This window comes from Topomyia yanbarensis, chromosome 2, assembly GCF_030247195.1.
Source record: "Topomyia yanbarensis strain Yona2022 chromosome 2, ASM3024719v1, whole genome shotgun sequence".
NCBI lineage: Eukaryota > Metazoa > Arthropoda > Insecta > Diptera > Culicidae > Topomyia > Topomyia yanbarensis.
Window position 1 is genome coordinate 60,657,470 of NC_080671.1, and position 15,177 is coordinate 60,672,646.

The following is a 15,177-nucleotide window of genomic DNA, read 5'->3' on the forward strand; positions in this document are numbered from 1 at the left end:
ATAATCGCGTGTTCATGAATGATCGCGCGGACCATGAATCTGATACTCAATTTCTAGTGCTAGAAGAGAGTGAGTTCTTCCATTTCACTAATTCTCGAATACGATCGCCATTTCTTTATTGGTCCAACTGAAGGCATGAATTTAGGCTGCTAGGATCGAGGGCAGAGACTTCCGGACGTTCTCGATCCATGAACGCGCGAGCGGTGCACAGTGAGACGAGCCCGGACTTAAGTCCATATATGAATGTTATGCGATATTCTCACCAGTATTTTTCTCCTACCAGCTGAGCCATCAGAGACATTTTTGCGAGATTTTATGTGATTTTAACGTAAAATGAATTTTTGGCAGCTTTTTAAAGGGCATAATTCAAGTGTTTTTTGCATAATTTGACCATAGGAACTACATCCGGTTATTTTCGTTTTTCAAAGAAATGGTTGATTTTATGCATTGCATTACTTCACCAAAACTATCTGTGAGATAAAATTACATCGTAAAATCGCCAAAAATAAGTCACTAGTTAGTTTAGTTAGTGTTTAGATAACTGTTTGTCATGGTTTTTTATTATATTCGAACTTCTAATGCGATAACAACAACGACGCCCGTGAATGCCCGCGATCACACTATACTCATTCGAAAGCTTTTAATTTTCTCTTTTAAATGAGTACATACTAATTTTGCGAAAACTTGCGATAAGCAGTCAAAATTTAAAAAAGCTATGAATGGAGACGCATGGTTATTACTGATATTGGATTTGAATAATCATTTTATAGTTAGAATAATGACACAAATACATGCACAACTCTCAAATAGAATTGAGAGTATGATTTTACTAGTGGTCACGAGTATGGAGCCGAATGGGAAGTATGTTTTTTAGATGGTAGAGTTATTAAGAATGATTTAAAATCAGTAAATATTTTCAACCATCTGAAATAGGTTATAAAATGTTTCTGGAACTATTTATTGCTAACTTGCGCAATAACTGTCAAATAGAGTGAACACTGTTAAGTTCTAGTCATTTGGTGAGATTATTTTGATCAAATTTGCGTAGCACTGATATAGCTTAAGGGTTTACGATAATATCCAAATAAAATAAGACCATTTTAAAATGAACCATATACACAAAAAAGCGTTTTGGATTTATTTTCATTTAAGATATGAAATAAGAAATCTAAGTAACTTAAAAACACCTACGAAAAAAATCGTTAACCATCTTGTTGATTAGTGAATGTAATTAAACATTCCACTAAGACGCTCAAAATGTTTGTTTTGAAAATGTAGCTTTCGTATCCAGTAACCCACTAATGAATTAAATGTTCCAAAATTAGTCGAACACATCTTATTTGAACCGTAAAAACAAAATAGTCATGTCTGAAGCCCCAGCATGAGATGTCAATTAATTCTTACTACTTAAATACTTACTTTTGAGCCACTCTAATAAGTAGTAAAGTTAATTTCCGTTTTTATAATTAAGATAAAAATTCAGCGCACAAAAACTTCTTTAAAAAAATTTTTGAACCTTCGCAACAAAATAATTTTTTGAGCTACCCTAACGTATAATTAATATCAAAAACGATTTAGCAAATGAAAATTAATATACACAAATTTTAGGAACGATTTCGAAAAAAAAAATTTGAGACACCCTAATAAATAGTAAACGCTTATTATTGAAATGTTTTAATATCAAAAACGAATTACATAAAATCGCCCTATTTGAACCGATACGGCAAAGTTTGGACTTTAGTCCACCTTTTGTTCTAAGTCGTGCCACTGTGCGGTGGGTTGATGCTTGAGACCGCATTTGTAAATCTATAAGTGCTAAACGTTCACTTAATTACCGGAGTGTCTTAATTGAGTGCGTAAGTATGTATGGATGATTGCTTGTTCGCGTTTGCGACCAGATTTGTGATATCGCTTAGGCCACGTTTTTACATTTCGAATGAGAGAGATTGAGAGTGTATATCCAATCAGAATGCAATAGCAAGATTATAACAGAATTACCTTTTCGTAGTAAGCTGTGTTACCAGAGCTTTCACCATTCATTCAAATTCAATCCGAACGAACCACAATACAGTTCAGTAAAACGCTTACCTTTACCCCAACCGAATGAATTACCGCTATGGATACCGAAGCAACAACACGAGGAAACAGAAACAGGAACGAATATATCCACACACGCTTGCATAAGCACGTATCATTATAATGATGAACAGTTGTGAGTATCATTGAGAGAGAGGATATCAGTATTCTCTTCTCTCTTGAATAGTGGTTCCTCTTTGCTTGGTTGATTATTTAGTGAAGTTGGTTCTTGAACCTACAAGCTGTTGAACCATTCAGATTCATTGTGTAATGCTGAATCTGAATATAAAATTCTTCTGGCCATATTAGCGGTTTTCAGCGTCTTTCGCTACGTCAGTTAAGAACATATGGCTTGGGGAGCGGACATTAGGCAACAAGTACCGCTTATTTGATTCTGCTGAGGTTTGAGGGGAAAAAATTTCAACTTGTGTTCACGATGCTTTATAAATTTAGGGAAATCGTTTATATTCAAACATCGATATGCATTTTATCAGTTTTTTTGGTGTTGCTTCCTCAGATGATTCAGTCCAACACATATAGGTTTAATTTTTTCTAACATTGTATCTTTAGCTTACGAATATTTGGAATTTTATAATCGTGAACCAAAACGAAGTGGTTATAAGCTTGGTTATAAGTTATTCGCATTTACCAAGGACAATATATGTTTCAAACTATGATGTACAACATTCTTTTCCTAAATGTTGTACAGACAGGTTAAATGTTAACAAATATAATATTAACCAGAAATTCGAAGAGCAAGATTTATGACTCCTGATTAAATTGGATACCTACTAACGGAGTGTTTAAAATGTACGGCATATTGTGGAATATTTAATAATCAACAAATTACTTCGAGCTTCGTCTAAAGTTGAGCAGGAATAGCAAAATTACACATGCCTTTTTTAATCTTTGGGGAGAAATTAGTATCCCGCTTTAATGCTTTAGTGATCTGAACAGATTAGTTCGCTGCAATTATTCCGAGCTTGGCGAATAAAATTTTATTGGGAATATCCTCTAAATGAATCTTGACAGTTGACTTTAATGCCTTTATTCTAAGTTACCCGAGATTTTTATTGCAACCAGGCAACCAAAAATGTTTTCAAATTTTGTTTAAATGGAAAAAATCACACACTATATTTTTTTCCTATTCCATCAACATTACTATCCTATCATTCAAAATTTGTCAACTGGTTAATAAAAACTTGACACAATTTAACAAACTGCATTCATTGACATTTAAATCAAACATGATTTACGAAATTCATAGTCACGTGAAATTAAAATTAAATCTAAAACATTTTTGATGCTCGTATATGTCAGGAGCAGAACACGTAGTCACCGCAAATATCGTGATAATCGCGTTTAAAATTTCAAATATAAGCGTAAGGGAGCAAGATGAAAAACGAAATGAAGAAGATGAAAAATTAGCTGATGGGATCGAAACAAATATAAAAAAATTAAGTACCAAATGGAACACGTTATTAATAAATGTTGAATTTCGTGCTTGGTAAAGTCATCCCCCTTAACCCTATTTGTATTTTCACAATTCGACAGATTCAATAGGTTGAAGACAAAACTAAAAAATATTGCATATGAAAAGCGCACAGAACATGTAGGGGAAAGAGGGTAACAGTGGAACTATGAAAACGTATTGTTTTCATAGTTCCACTGTTACCCTCTTTCCCCTACCTATCTCGAATAAAAATAATAAAAGACAACAAACACATTCTCGTTATGACCGCTGTTCTCCGGGGCAGCTGGGCGGCATCATTTTTCGTACCTACATTCGCACCCAGCAAGCAAAGAGAATCTGGGTGCCTATGTACAGCTTGCTATGGAGAACGAATGATGCATAGCATTTGATATCTCTTCGAATGGGAGAGAGAATGAGCAACGGGTACTATTACGCTATGCTCATATACCTACACTATAGAACAGCAATGATTCACCAGCCTCGGTGGTGGTGAACCAAAGCCGTCAACTCCGCAGCTCACTGGTGAATGGTTCAATAGGGTGTATGTTCGTGAAGCGAAGAACGAATGAAGAGTGTTCGTTCTTTTTCAGCTGATTCGTTTTCCAAGCTCTGTGTGTTACAAATCTGGTCTCGTTAGCAGTCAAAAAACAGAAAATTATAGCAAATAACAACGCGAGATATAGTTTTGTAATATATGAGAGTATGAAAAAATACAGAACATAAAAAGGCCCATAAGCCCGCTCGGTCTCCTCGATGCACCACTATCGAGGCGTAATGCAATAATCATCTTAAAGCAATTGTCTGTCAAAGGTTTTTTAGCACTGATGCACGAAATATGCTTGATGGTATTTGCAATACCGTCAAACCCATCGACCCAGAATTAGACAAGTTTCGCTAATAACTTCAACCTTAATTTGTATACGAATTAAAATATAATATGTCAATCAATTCCTTATTTTAAATATTTTCAATGATAAACTAGTTCGAATCGGCTATGAGCTCACTTGAATTTCTGTTGTTTATGTACTAACTCGGGGATTACGTCCAGGCAGAAATAAACGTATCAAACTCAGACAACAACCCCAGGTTTAACCAGAACGGATGTTTGAAATGAGTTGCTGTCTCTACTTTGTTGTGTTTCAGTATGGTGTGCATCTTGGATAGTTTGCTGTCTTTTGATTTAAAGTGCATCTTGAATCAGAATCAAAAATAATTTTTTGAGAACCTCGAAAAATAATAAAAAGAATTGAATCAATTTTATTTCTACCGACTGATTAGCATAACAAGAATACCTTTTGTAAATTTTTTCATAGAATTACTTTCAGTGTAGTAATGTTATAGTAGCTAGCTTCAGTATCAATTCAATTGTATTAAACTCATTTTGGAATTTCGGTGCAATTACAGCGAATCATAATATAAAACGATTGCTAACTATACATGATCAATCAATCAATAACTGTAACATTATTCTATTTAGTTGAACTACCTACATACATGAAATACGTTCTTGCTTGTCATCTGAATGAAATAAATCCAACCAAAATACCTCTATTGTACTAACAAGATACTAGAGCTGTCTGCAGGAAACAGATTACCGTCAACACAATAGTGCCAATTTCCAATATTTATTGTACCGTAGAGACTAAGGGGTATAGTGCGTCAGGCAGCTGACAGCAATGTGCATGTTATTAATATTCACCAAAGGCGCAATAATGCTTCACTAGCCTTCACCCAACTACAACATAATCGATCAATTCTCTACCTCTTTCTCTCTCTTTTGACGAGGCAACATTCCCAGATGGGATAAACCCGTCATCTCAAAGCAATACTATGCTTCATTTCCGCAGTTGTTTAGCTGACAGATTATTATACAAAATTTAAGCACATTTATGCCAACTCCGAGACACCGCAAGCCATATTGCACCCAAGAGAACACTCTGTTGCATCATAGTATCCCAATCGATCAATGTTTATCTATAATACATTTCGATCGCGGGTGCAATTGAAACAGACGGTTCCGACGGGACAGCTGTATCAGACGTATTATGAATTGTGAACAGCGTTCCCCGAGGATGGGTAATCTGTACGACAATGGATGTTATGTTTTGCATGTGCTAGTACATACATGAATGTGCGAAGTGGAAAATTTTCCATCATCCGTTCCATTATGTTGTCAATCTTCTACAAATAACAGCTCATCCGGAGCTTTTGATTGTGAGAGTACTGTCGACACATCAAATCGATGCCTTCGGATTGGAATTGATGTATGAGGTGCGACTCATGTCTAATTATGTCACCGAAAGCGGAAACAGCACTTTGACTCACGTGTTGCTGTTAATGATATTTAAAACTAAAGCAGCACTGGAATGTGACGAAAAACAGTATCGTGATTCAAACTCGAATATTATAGTAGGTATATATAAATAAACGCTGATGGGCTCATGATAAATTGTACCTTTCCCAGAAATTGGTTTCAAAAACCACAAAACCCTATTGGTTCAAAAACGTCGGTTGCTATCATCTTTTTGCAGCAAGCATAATTATCGGCCCATCAGCATCCTTAAATATTTTGCGAACCCATAACAAAGAATGTTTGAATTATAACGAAGGTTCGGCCCCAAACGGGTTCAACCGAAAATAACTTTGATCGATATTAAGAAATCAGCCCCGTGTCCCATCATGACTAAAAAAAATCACAGAATGTCATCAGGTAAATGCAATTTTTCCTTCCTGTTGGCATTCGCAAAAAGGGTTCGATTTACACAGCAGACCGTGATCGTTTACACTGTGCGTTTTTTGTTTCGCTGGGAAACGAGACTTGAGGCTCGGGAAAATTTGACCCAAATCGAGGCAAAAAAGGTAGGCTGATAAATTCAATGCGCCATTGCGAGATGATATTTCAATTTTTCTTTACTGCGCAAAAAAATGCTAATTTAAATATTGGTCGACAAATTCTGTTTTTTTAATTCAAATTTTTGCTTCGATTTCGCCTGACTGTTTTTTTTCTATTCGTGGCATCGTTCGCTTAAATTGAAACTAAGACGAATAAGAACCACAAGAACGCTGCATCCCTATATTGTTCGGTATCTACCTATAGGGAATACTCGGTTGGTAGGCTTTACTGGGTAAACACAAAACTCTACCGCCACTTCTCGCAAGAATCCACTCGTATACGTCCTAGATTCGAGCCTTTCTTTGATTCAATTTGATTCATTAGGTAAATGTAATCTCTCGTTTTGGAGGTAGGAAAAATACCACATAGTAACGAGGCTTATTAATGCAATTGTTTGGTTTGCTGGAATACCTCGTTACGGCATAGATTGAAAAATTTAGACAAACAGTCGCGCGTCTCCATTCATTAGTCGTTTGATGGAGACGCCTACTTATTTGTTAGTAGGTAGTACAATTGATTCGATGAAAATTAAGTGCAACTCGCAGGCGTCGCTTGTAATTGAATATTTTGCGGGCTATTGTTGTGTATTAATGACTTTCGACAACCTACTTGTTGTTTGAAATGTATTGAAATACAAACGTGTTTCCAATACCATCTGTCGTCTGGCTGGTAATAGATACATTTCTTACTCTGTACCTATTATGACACTAGAGCTGAAGCTATGCGTTATCTTTCAAAAAAGTTCGGTTTGAAATGAAAAGTTTTAAAATTCTTTATCGAATAGATATCTCATTTTCCATATTCTCAGTTTCATTCTACGATCCATTTTTTCGTATCACTAACTATTAACTTAAAAAGCAATAGTCACGTTTCGATAATTGTATTGCGAAGTGTATTTGGGTCATCTGACGTCAAATTTATAACCAAAATTTCAATTCCTTCTAAAAAATTTTCTTGCATTCTTTAGCTAAAAATAGCTGACATGTATTTTTTGTTTTGGCTGAATATGATATTTTGTTCTTAAAACAAGGCAATTTTACACTAAATGTCCAGTGATAGGCCTGTTATCATTGCAATATCTCGTAAAATACTTAGATCCTCGTTCTGAAATTTTCACACAATCTTCTTAACATATTTATGTTAACCAAAAAATGCTTTCGGGCGACTTTTCAAAAAAAAATGCTTCTAACATTTGCAGGATTCAGGCCATTCCACGGTTAGATTTACAGGTAAAATTTTAGTTCCATCCATTTTTTGCATTGTTTAGCTAAAAATTATTGACAAGATTTTTTGCTGAGGCTGAATATGATATTTTTTTTTCAAGTTATGAGTAGAATGGGGTCAAATAGGCATAGGGCAATGCCCTAAGGGTATATTATTGTAGAGGTCGCTCATGTTACGTGAATTAGATACACGGTAGAGAACATCTTCGACGACTGTCATTTCGACTGTTACCGTGGATCAGCTGTATTAGTTACGGCATCGTTTATGTCTTCGCGTGTTGTTCTGTGGAAACGCATTGTCTTTTGTCCTGAAAAAAGTCCTAAAAATAAATGCTGAACACGAGTTTTGTGTTGGTTTCTCGATATTTTTATTTTTGAAAAAAATACGAAGTGGTCCAGAATGTGAATTTAGCAGCAATTTTATTTTCTTGCTAAAATTAAATGACTTAGCCTTACAATATGTTTGGCAAAATTGGTGTACTTTACAAAGCCCTTCTTTTTGTTTAAACAGATGGTAAGGTGGTGCTAATTTTAGCAATATTTGAAATTGGACTTTTCAACGTTTCGAGATAGAGCTTTACTGAATTTGCTGAAAACATGCAAGCTCTACCATTTATACTTTCCATTGAATGAGAAATCGATTAGGGCACTTAACATTAAATATCATTGCTGTCATATGAGATAACATGCTTTGCAGTATAGATCACCAGAAAATGGCAAATACGATATTTTTTATATCTTTTTTTTTAATAGCCCGCCTCTTACCCCCACACCAAAAAGCTCACAAACGGAGCCCCCTGGTAATGGACACATCAGTTCTCAGCGTACAAAAAAAAGGTCAGCGCAACAAAACAAAATTACGAATCGCGGAAACGCTGAGAACAAAAAAAAACAATACGAGACCGACAAAACACAAAATTTGACAAGAAGCTACGGCGGACACACAGCGGAAAAGAATGCTTTTAAGGGTCCCATCGTAGCTTTGCAGGAAGCTTATAATAATTTAAATTTATTTATTACTTATTGCTAGAAAAGAATTACATTTATCAATTGTTTTTATTAAAAAATTTTTAACCAATTATAACTAAAGGAACAAGCTCGATTGGTGGTGAACGAAGTTTATATTAAAAATTCTCCTATTTTATTTTTTAATATTAGTTTCAATTTTGCTTGGAAACGAGTGCGACATGGTATTTGCTTTAAATCAGTAGGAAGCTGGTTGAATAACTTAGGTCCGATGAAAGAAATGCGTCTTTGACCAAGGTTCGTGGATACTCTGGAGTATAATAAATGATTGGCTTGTCTAGTGCTGTGAGCTCGAATGCCTGTTGTAAATTCTAGATTATTATGAGCAATAGTATTATGCAAAGCATTGTGGATGTATATTATTGTTTGGTAGTTAGTCAACCCAAGCAAAGGTACAATGTTATGGGCATTATTATTGTATAACAAAATAGTAGGGTACATAATTGGTTTTTTATAAATAATTTTAAGACATCTGCTTTGAAGCGTTTGTAGCTTTTTCAGATTCGAAATACCGGCACGGCCCCACACAGGTAGTTCAGCAATGAGTGGATGTGCGCATAATAAAATTTTAGAAGTACATGCTGGGGAACAAAAGAGCATACTTTACGCATAGCCCCACATAACGATGCAACTTTTCTCTCTATAGATGTTATATGCTCAATCCAGGAGAGTGTGGGGTCTAAGTGAAGTCCTAAATATTTGAAGCAACTGTAAATAAGGTCATGGTCATATCTTGCAATATTTTCTCAAAAAATAGTTTATTTTTAGTATTAAGTAAATATAACTTTCTAACTACAGAAGCTAAAGGTTCAGTATATTAAGACAAATTGTTCAAAATATCTGAAAGTATTTCTAAAGTGATCTTAATGAAAAATGAAAACTGCAAAAGTTATACAAAAAAAACATTTTTTTAGACACACCCTAATTTTTTTGGTTAATTTATTGTAAAATGAAAACTACACGACTTAGAGTTTTAGTGTCTTAGTCAAAGTTTTTTAAAATTTTATTTTATTCAACTTTCTGGAAGACCGCGAAACTTTATCTCGTACCATTAAAAAGTAAATTTTCTTGTTTAAAAAATAGAACCATCCTACCCACTATTTAAAATATGAGAAAAGTATTGTAAAGATCCATATTTTATCATGAAAACGTAACTATATTTTTTATATTGTCCACCGTGAAAATATTTTAAACATTTTACAAAAGGTCAATTTATGAAAAAACAAATTTTTAATATAACTTTTTTAGTTCTCATTTTTTCATCCTATCCTGCTTATGATGTTCAGAGCTTTTGAAGACGAACATTTTCTTCTAACACATCAAAACTCTAGCTTCTATTATTCAAAAGATGTAAGTACCTTATATATCAAAAATTGATTTTTTTAAAATCAATTTTATGAAATTTAAAAAAATAACGTTTTCGCCATTTTTTGCTCAATTATAACTCAAACCATGACCTTATTTATAGTTGAAAAAGCATTATCCTTTGTTTACCCCAATGAATGATAGTGTTATTCCAAAAAAATCCTTTTTGGACGAAAAAGTGCTCATAACTTGTCAACGAAAATAGTTAGATATGAGTTGCCATGAACCAAATTATTCGCCTTAAAACCACCTTAAAGTTGTTTGAAGAATATTTCGGTATTAAAGTAATACCGCAAAAGTTATTTGAATACTACAGTTTTCTAAGAAACACTAAGAAACACCCCAACATTCGATTTTAAATTTGTTGTAAAATGAAAAGTATGACAGATCCTGCTTACATGTCTTCAAAAAACTTTTCCAAAATTTGTCGCTCTACAACTTCGCTGAAGGTTGATTGGCTCTAGCTGGAATGATTAAGAAGTTATTTTTTTGATCTTGGTAAAATTGGAACCACCCTAATTGTTTTTTAAACAAAAAGAAGGGGCTTACAAAAACAACAAAAACTTTTCCAAAGACTTTATTAGGCTAAGTTGTTTAGTTATATTAAAATCTCAAAATTCCTGCTAAATTTGCATACCGGACCACTGTGGCTTGGGAGCACGATAGGTCAGCAGCCGTTTGGGGCACTACAGGTCACTAACTACAATGTAAATTTGAATTATTTTAATAGGAAAATTGTGTATAATTTCGTGCGAAAAACGTTAATATGAAGTGAAGAGGATATAAAAAGCGCAATTGAATTTGTACAAGAAGCCGCCAGTACTCGATCTTCAAGGTTCCGTTCAAAACATTATGTGTTCGTATGAAAGGAAAGTTCTCGACATCAATGAAAGCGCGTCAGGTATTTTGTGTGAGTTAACAATATAATAATTTATGGTGTTGTTAAAGTAGGTAATCGAAAAAAACATGATCGAAAAAGAGAAGCAAAAGAAATTCAAAATGCTCCAAAGGGCAAAACGTAACCGTAGCACAGCAAAGCAACCACGATATTCGGAATGCACAACTTCAATTTTACACTCTGACAACGGCGAAGGCACTCTTCAGTACAGAAATTTACAAGTACAACACCAGACACAGCTGCTGAAACAACATGTTTTTCAACATTTTCTTCTGCAGTTTCATGATTTTTCACATAATTTGCCACTTCATCATTTTCTTACCTGAATGATATCAATGGATTGCATTTATTATTTGTGTTATTAATTTATAAATAATCTGCAGTATTCATGCTCTTCAAATAAAAGTAAATTTTCTAGGTGTGTACATCGTTTTATTTAAGGGATTATATATGTTGAGGTCGGCCAAAAATCGCATTTTTTTTATTCTTCTATCGTAAAGCTCAGGTTCTTAAGAATGTAAGCTCGAATTTTTATAGAGATTGGAGCAGTGGACGCAAAGTTATAGCGTTTTTCATTTTGCACTTTTATGGTGGTATTGCTTATACTTGAAACTTTAAACGCGATTATCTCGAAATCATGTTTCCCAAAAGCGTCTTTGCGGTGACTAAGATTGCGGGAAAAGTTTTCAACCGATCTCAAAGCTTTTTTTTACTTGTTGGTAAAATAACTGCCGTGTCCTTGAATGGTTCCATTTTTTCGTCAAAATTTTCATATTATTGTTATGAATTTTTTAATAATTTTTTTCAGGTGAAAATAATGATTTTTTTGGAAAAATCGTCCCCTTTTCCAAAAAAAAAACAATTTTTTAATCGATCGTTCAAGGGCACCACGGGTACATATACTAATGATTTTTTTTTAGTTTGATGTTTTCTGTTAAGCTGTCGGACTGGAATCGTAGTCACGGCAAACCTCTTTGAAAAAAACGCTTTTTGCGGAAATTGCGTAGACAATTATTAATATTTTTTTATTTTCTCAAGTGGATTTTGCAAATTGGAAATTGTATTACCCTAAATGTATAACAAGTATTTTATAAAAATATGGCAACATACCTTTATAAAAATTCAAACTTTTCCCGTTTTTTTCCCGCATCTCAACATACAAAACCCCTTAACCTCGAATATAGTGACCTATCATACCCCAAGATTTCAAAAACATCGAAAAAAGTAACTCCGCCTTATTGAATTTAGCTTGAAAAGTATTTTGCCATGCACGAAATCATTATTGCCAAAACGTTGCCAGAAGTCCAACCTCTCCGACAAATGATTGTTTGTCAAAATCAATGCAAAAATACTATTGCATGATCTCGCCAAAAAACTGATCTACTTGAACCCACTCTACTCTAAAATGAATATTTTAATAAATTTTATAAGTTTTATGAAATTGGACATTTTTTAATCACTGATAACTCAGAAACCATTAGATTTGTGGAAAAAGCATTAAATAATAAAAGTTTCATTTCCGCATGATCTCACAGGAATTTTATTTCTAATAGTTGTTTTTGCTATGTAATTGTTATACTGCAAATTTTAAAAGCAAATAATTTTTTTAAAACCTCAGCCAAAATTTTTTTCGCCTATCACTGGGCGTTTAGTGTAAAATTGGCTTGTAATAACTCGCAAAGTATTTTGATATCCACTCCGAAATTTTTCCACAATCTTTTTAACATGATTCTTAATATTTAAAGAAAATAATAAGTAAAAAATGGGTCCATATTTAAAAAAATCGTTTCTAATGATTGCAGATTTCATAAGCTATATAGCAAAAACTCTGTAATTTTTTTCGATAAGCTTATTTAAAAACGCAACTTTTTTATTTAATATTTTTTTCCACGTATCGAAACATTTCCGAGTTATCAGTGATTGAAAGACGTTCAATTTTATAAACTTCAGAAATTCAAACTAAACTTGAAAAAATATCATATTCAGCTAAAACAAAAACTCCATGTCAATTATTTCTAGCTAAAGAATGCAAGAAAAATGGTCCACTTATTATTGCCGTAAAATTAACTTGAAGGGGTGAGGTTTCATCAATCATCATCAAAAAAATTAGCGCATGTGCAACACCCATCTAGAAGTTAGATTTTTAGACCACAATATACCATACGTATACTATATGTAATATATTGTTAAAGCTACACAGAAAAAATATTTTGTAATTTAAAACTTATTTTCATGCACATATTTATAGCATGAATATGAATATAAAATTAAGTTCCACCACAAATACACACGACTTGTCGTACTTTTTTCAACGAATTTTATTGTAATTTTACACGGTGATTGAGAATTACAGTTTCATTAAACGAAAAATTAATGCACTTTAATGTATTTTTAATCCAATATTGCTTAAAATAAATGGCATGGAATATTACACGAATGAAAGTGAAAAATCATATGGTTTTTGAAGCTCCAATTGAGCGCATTGATTTTAACTTAATTTTAGATCAAATTTTTGATTCAAGATTTGTATGTTTACATTCGTATTGATTTACAGGTCATTTAAATTTCACTATTTTTTGGTGAGAATTCATGATTTCCTGAATTGATGAATCCAGAGTTTAAATATCAATATCCAATCAAGAATATGAATACAGTGAACATCCACTTTTATCTGCCTCATGGTGCATTTTAGATAGGAAAAAGGGGCCACTGACAATACAGAGATATATGTTTTCCTACCTTTTACTAATCGAAGCTGTTAAAGCACTGTTAAAGTATTGTTATTTGGTTCCTCAACATAACCTTATAACTAAGAACACTTTTTTTCTTAATGGAGAAAAAGTTAGGTAAAAACTATTTTTTCCACTAAGAAAAAAAGTATTTTAAGCAACATTCGCGCGTTAAAGGCACAAAACCTATAGCTGAATTAATAATGGAATTTGCTTTTCGACTTCGTCTCATCAGAATCCGACACTAACTTAGTGACAGGAATAAGCTAGCGCCCGATTGACGCTAGCTGCAAAAACGAAAACACTATTTGTGTTTCTGAGCAAACCTCTAGTCCTGCGTGATACCTCGCAAGAAGATTAATCATTAATGAAGTCGTACCTTGGTTTGGCTTTGGAAGCCAATGCAATATGCACTATGCTATATTTCTCCTTAACCCATTATTGCCCAACGTATTTTTCACGCGCCTGTTCTGCGTTATTGCTTGAGTAATAGGAGTTATTCTTAGCAACTACTATATATAGTAGGTTGGGCAATGATGAGTTAATAGAGAACAAATTAGGTAAAAACTATCTCCACTAAGGAGAAAATTCTGTCATGTCACTAGATTAGTAACGTGGGTTAAAACAATCCCCAATACGGTTAACTCGGATTCCAATTATCGTAGCGACAAGTACTAACTCCAAAAGTGCACTAGCTACCGACCGAAAGCTCTTCGCTGTTTCAACTATAGCAACCGTACTTGTCACGTTCCGCGACGGAATGTTCTATCCAAAAATTTAATTAAACATTACATTGTAAGTCCTAAGTAGTTTCACACACGGGCATATATACAACTTACAGAGCGACACTGAAACTAATCAACGCATATATTTTGAAGTGTAATCCAGAAAGGAAAGTCGAAAGCTACCGGATGTCTTACTAAGAATTATAATCTGAAGTAGATTGTACGTATATTTACAACAACGTTTAGAAGTTCGGACGTAGGATTGTGACGGATCAGCGGCGCTTGAGAGTAGGATTCTGAATATACAAGCGGGACACGAAAACTTTGGAGTAACTGTATAAATGTTAAAACATATAAATATAGCATATTTCAACCCATCCTTTTATCTAACTGTCACCTGCCAAAAAAAGGAACTTTCACATCCCATTCCTACAAACAACACGTGCACTAGCAAGTGTCTGTTTTCTGTTCTGCAAACTCATTCGGTTACCAGCACATCCGATATGGATGCAGTTTAGACAAGTTACATTCGTTTGCTATTGACATAGTATGTCATTTAAAGGATTGTTTGCTCTGCACAAAAAAAATACCGATGTACCTAGCTAGACGCACACTTGCGAGAGTTGCTTGTGTCGCAGTACAATGCAACATCTGTCGAGATAGTTTCATAGCTTTTGCATTTAAAACTTTGAAAGCTCATTCAAATTAATTGGAAAATTGCACCTCCTAGTAACCAGCGATGTGGCACAAGTGCGTCTTCTTGAAGAT

The 15,177-nt window shown here is 33.9% G+C and overlaps 1 protein-coding gene across 2 annotated transcripts in view; it reads right to left on the minus strand.

Annotated features, from left to right (window-relative positions):
• LOC131686190 (1-phosphatidylinositol 4,5-bisphosphate phosphodiesterase classes I and II) overlaps positions 1-15,177 on the minus strand; it is a 336,330-nt gene that overhangs the window by 140,415 nt on the left and 180,738 nt on the right. The window lies entirely within an intron of this gene.